Raw genomic sequence first — 6,000 nt, forward strand, 5'->3', positions numbered from 1 at the left:
TCCTCGCTGGTTCCCTGCCTGCCTCTGCTCACATAGATCAGCATGTCAATCCAAGGTTCTCAGTCTCTGTCTCCTCAGTAATATATTTGGTATTACATGCACAATGCACTACTCAACTTTTTATAAAACCCCAAAAATTTTTTCATGAAAGGAAAATGCTTTACAACATTTAATCGTTGCTGCTATGAACAGGAAGTTTTTTCACTGTGGGAAGTGACCTTATCATTTCCATTTCCTTGCCATTACTTTGTGTTTGGGTCTTCTGAGCGCCTCTCTCTGGGATCCTCTCCACCGTCCTCCTGCTGTCTGTGACCCTTCACTAGACAGCACATCGGAACACACGTGAGGAAGTTTCCCAAGAAAAATCGACTTTACTTCACTTTATTGAAAAAACTCAGAAGCACTGAATCTTTCACTGTTGTTATAACAAATTACTTAGGAGAGACAATGGCAAGACATCATATCTCTAGAAGCCAACCAGCCCTGTCCACTTAGGGATCCTTAACTCCCTAGTCCTGCTCTGACCACCTGACCACAAGGGAGCAAGGCCTCACATGGACCCTACCCTGACCTCTGTTCTTTTCCTGCTTCCTACCTACTGAGATCCCTGAACGTAGTGAATACTCTGGACTGCCTGGATTCACCTTGCTGATCAAAACCTCTGGTTTTCTTCTGTCAGCTCTTTTGACTTACCTGATCCTCAATCGTCCCTTACATTCCATCTTGGACCAGGATGACATGGTAGAAAACCTTTATGATGTGCCAGATTGCTTATTCAATATCCCCTTCTACAAAGTCATTCATAAAATTATAAGCAGAAAACACAGATAGAAGTAATTAGTTCTAGCGTTCTACAGAACAGTGACAGGACTATATTTCACAATCACCTCTTCCATATTTTATAAATAACTAGAAGAGAGGTACTCAGAGGATCCAAACACAAAGTAAATGATAAGGAAATGGAAACATCAATTACCTTGATTTGATCAGTACGCGTGATGGACATGTGTTGAAATATTGCACTGCACCTCATAAATATGTACGATTATTACATGTTAATCAGCAGAAAAATTTTTAAATGTTTAAGAAGATAAAAATATTAACTATCCTAATTTGCTCATTGTACTGTATGTATTGAACACATTGAACACAGTACCCCACAAGTTTGCATAATTAAACCAATATTTTTTTTAAAAAATTAAGTACATATTTTTAGAAGACAAAAAAATGACAAGAAGGGATAGGAAATGGCAAAAGAAAGACACAAGGTCAGAGAAGCTTAAGCTACAAAATGACAATGAGGAGTGACAGAGAAAGGAAACGATAATGCTCACAGAAGAGTAATTCCACAGGCCACAGCTCCTTCCTCACTTCACGTCCCCCAGAGTCCTTTCCATAGGTCATACAAGTTGAGCATCCCCAACCCAATGTTACAAAATCCAAAATGTTCCAAAATCCAAACTCTTCTGAGTGCCAACATGATGCCACAAGTGGAAAATTCCACTCCATGAAATTGTTTCATGCAAAAACATTATTTAAAATATTATATAGAATTACTTTCAGACTATGTGCATAAGGTATATATGAACCCTAAATGAATTTAAGTCTCTGCTTGGACTTGGTATATATGCCAATTGTGTGTATGCATATATTCAAACAAAAATTAATCTGAAACACTTCTGGTCCCAAGCATGGTGGATAAGGGATACTCCACCTGTACTCTTGCTTTTCTCCATAAGAACTTGTCATTTGGACTCCAGGCTGCCAACAGTTCTGCTCTCACTTTACTTCCCAGAAAAAATAACTTGGTGAATGATGCATATAGTTCAGTTACCTTTGTCCAAACACATTAGCAACTTTCCTAGGTTTAATCCTGACCAATAAGTCAATAATTCTACACAATAAGTACCTACCCAATAAGCCCTGTCTCATACAGAAACACCATTGAAGAAATAGGATTCCCAAGAAAGAGTATTCTTTTTTTTCAGAAAAATTCTGACTTTCAGGTTTGGAATTTGATGGTCTTCAAACAGGTACTCCACAAGGAATTTGAAAATACACAGCCAAAAATAGTTAAGAAGTCCCTCTATTGCTAATATTACATTATTTTTTCCCTAAAGAGAAGATAAGCCGGATAACAATTCATGAAACCTTACAAAACCTGTTGAAGTAATGACTATATTTTCCCAAATGAAATGACCTCAGCATGGATACACTAATGGGAGGAGGAATATTTGAATTTGGGATGGTCTTGGGAGGGTGTAGGGAGGGAAGTAAATGGCTGTGGTATCCGTAGTCTGGGTACATTTCCCCAACCATTACACAGGAAGAAATTCCCTGGTATATAATCATTACTGTCATTTCCCTCAACTGTTGAATTAACACTTCAGATTTCCACTTTCCATAATCTTTAGAGGAGGAATCCATGTGTACTCTCCCCCTGAATTATGTAATTTGTAGCTCGAAATCAGCCTTGCCTTTTTTCTCCTTTTATTGATTTTTATGTCTAACCAGATTTTTTCAGGCAATCTTTAATTTGATTCTGATTCATGGGCCTAAAGCCATGGAGTATGATGATTTAGGTGCCCGGGAGACCCAATTGGAGATGAAAGGGGACAAGAGTCACACACCAGTTTGAAAAGCTTTGCAGTTGTGTTCTGTCTGATCAGCAATAACCTATGTTCACTTTGAAAGAAAATGAACATTTAACTGAAGCTAACAGAAAAATGAAAACATTTTTTAATGAGGGAAGAATCATCTCTTGCAAAATGCCCCCCAAATCACATTTTCTTAATTGTTAGATAAAGGCCAATTAATTGAGGGAAAAATGGATTCATTACTGGACCTTAGAAATAAAATGATCTTTGTCATTTTACAGATGTATAAAATGAGGTCAGAAGGAAAAGCCCTCTTGCCCAGAATGTTTATGTGAGTCAAGGATTCGGAACTGCCTCCCACCAGGCTTGTTTGGTGCCTCCTACTCCAGTGACCTGCCTCTTCACTCAATGCTTGTTAAACATCGACTATGCAGCAGATCCTAGTAACCACAATGGGGTTGCCACTGAGAGATTTTTTTTGAACTAATAGAGGAGAGAAACACAAAACCACTGACCCTGTGAGGATAATGGGCTTTCAGCCCAGAGGGTCCCAGCAAAGAACCCTATTGATAAGGCTGTTGGTTGTAGTATTGGATAAAGGCAGTGAGGGGCGCCCAATCACCGAGCTGATGCTTACAAGAGAAGAGATGGAGTCCAGAAATATCTAGCAGGCAAAATCAACAGAGTTGCTGATTGATTGGAGGTGAGAGAATAACGCAAGGCAAGTTCTGTGTGCATTCCAGATTTTTTTCCTTGTGAATGACTAGTAAACAAATAAGTCTGTAAGCAGGTAAATACACAACAGAATGCAAATTGTGGAAATAAAAGAGGACTACACACAAAAGCTCTCAGAAGGAAATGAAGAAAGAGTTCCTCCAACTGTAGAAACTGGGATTCTCCCTGATGGAAGTGATGTCGAGATGGAGCCCTGGAATCTTAAGTAGGATTTGAAGGGGTGGCTGGGAGGGCAAGGCATTCTGGGTAAAGGACTGGCTCAACCAAAGAGACAGGGAGTGGGGAATGGAGAATTGCCCAACGCAGCTGAAACAGGATGGGGAGGGTAAGGGCTGCAGGAGGCATGGCTAGAAAGGTGGCCCACTTCCAGCAGGCAAGGATTTCAGTTGCCTTCCTGGGTAAGGGAGAGAGTGAAAGCCTCTGAGCAGAAAACTGGCAAGATCAAGGAAGAGATTGCAAAGACACTTCCTCAACTTTTTTTCATACTGAGTCTTATATCATTTTCCCAAGCATAATTCTATGGCTTTGGAGACATGAAAATGAGTAAAAATGAAATTAAAATCCCTTCTACATTCCTCTGGCTGGCCTCTGTCCAAAAAGGGCAGATGGGAAGAGGTGGGCATGGATAACGCTGCCCTTCCACCGTGCATGTTGATCAAGCTGCCCCGTGGAGCTTCTGAGGTGAGTCTCAGATCAGCAGATGGCACCAAAGAGTGCTCAGTGACCAGAGAAAATGTCCACCCTTAGAGGAAAGGGAGAGCTTTCCGGAGAAGCTGGGTGAGAAACCAGCCTTCTGAAGTCCCCTCTCAAAGGGGATTTGCAGGTAGAGAGAGGGTGTGGGTCAGAGGGATATATCACTTGCACCTGGCAGACCCAACCAGTTCTCAGGAAGGAGCTGGCCAGTGAACAGGTCCTGGAGGGGCTGAGCAGACTTTCTCCACCATTCAGAGCAACCTCAAGGAGTTGAACTGCACCCAGCCAGTTGGCACTGGAACTATGCAAGTGAGAGCAGGATTATAAAGGAAAGGAATGAAGTATGGGGAGTGAGAAAAAGCTCCAGGGCTCCTGCAGGAGGGTCTGTAAATAAGAGCTAGAGGCACAAACCCTGGAGCCAGAGCCCTGGTGCTTACTCAAGCTGTATTCAAACACCCAAAGTCCAGCATCCTCAAGGCCACAGGCCAAATGGAATTTATCCAATCTCTCTTCCTCAGTTGGGGACTCCTGAGGACAAGGACCACCAGAACTTATCCCTGGACTCTGTTATATAATCGACTACAAGGTAGACAGACTGGCTAGACAGAAAGCAAGAGGGAGGGAGGTGGGCAGGAAGGCCCCCAAACAACCAAGCAGACAGATTAATGTCCACTACAGGTGACTGTAGTGAACTGTGAGTAAATTATTCTGCTGTAAGCCTAATTTTAAAGGTGTATGTATACGTGTAAATACGTGTGATATATTATGTATATATGTGTATGTCATATGCATATATATGTATGTGTGTGTATGTGTGTATATACAATTTCAGTTCCTTCCATAGGGATTGTTAGTGATAATAAAGTACTTTGTGTACTTGACAAAATGATTAACTTATGCCATATCGTAATCTCTTTTTCCTCCCAAACCTTGTTTTGGAGTGGTTTGTTTCAGGGCTTTATAGATTTATGGGAATATATGCTGAGAACCCTGTAGTGGAGATCTGGAGTTTCTACACCACCCCCTGCATCTACTCCTTGTACTCTGGCAACTGTGACCCAGTTTTCTTTCATGGAAACCAACTTGCCCTAATTTGTAGAACTGTAAATCAGCACGACATCCCTTCCCCTGGCTGAGGGGTGAGGCGTATCACCAAGGCCAGACAGAGTCAGTGCTCTCTATAGTTCTTGCTCTCACTCTCTTAGTGTCTCTCTCTCCCTCCCTCTCTCTCTCTCTCTCTCTCTCTCTCTCTCTCTCTCTCTCTCTCTCTCCCAGTTTTGTCATCAGCAGATTGATGCAAAGAAGGAAATTATCAGAGCTTGATTACAAATAGACATCTGCTTTATTATTTTCACACAAAATGATGCATGCCCATTTAAAAAGTAATTCCATTTCACTCCTGAATTGGAAGTAAAATCGTTAGCAGCAATGTGGACAGCCGAAACACGGAAAGAGGAGCTGAGGTGTGTTCCCTGAATAGGGTAAGCCAATTCTTTACCATGGAGAAATCGAAGCTGGGAAATATGGCCACTCCTCTCCTTTCTTCCACCCTTCTCCTGCCTTAAAATCTGTGATATAAACCAACAAAGGCTGAGTCACTGATTGTTAGATGGGGCTGGGGAAAGACATACAAAAATGAAAGTTACAGCCCTTCTCTTTTGTATTCTTTCCTACTACATGTCAGGCGCTGTATGTATATTGTATGGTTTAGTACGACAAACTCACCAGGCAGGTCATTTTACGCTCATTTCAGAATACAGTTGGGGAAATAAAGCCTAGGGGAGGAACTAATTCCCTAGTTGTGTTCTCAAATGAGTGTAGCATACCATGGGAATAATTCCATAGTAGATGGAGTTGTTTAGCCAATCCCCTAGAGTTATTCTTTAGAATATAAGTGTGCACTATGTTCATCATTTATTTTTAAAACTTAATCATACCAGGCACTATATTAGTCAACTTTCCATCACTATAATGA

This window comes from Callospermophilus lateralis, chromosome 3 (assembly GCF_048772815.1).
Source record: "Callospermophilus lateralis isolate mCalLat2 chromosome 3, mCalLat2.hap1, whole genome shotgun sequence".
Lineage (NCBI taxonomy): Eukaryota > Metazoa > Chordata > Mammalia > Rodentia > Sciuridae > Callospermophilus > Callospermophilus lateralis.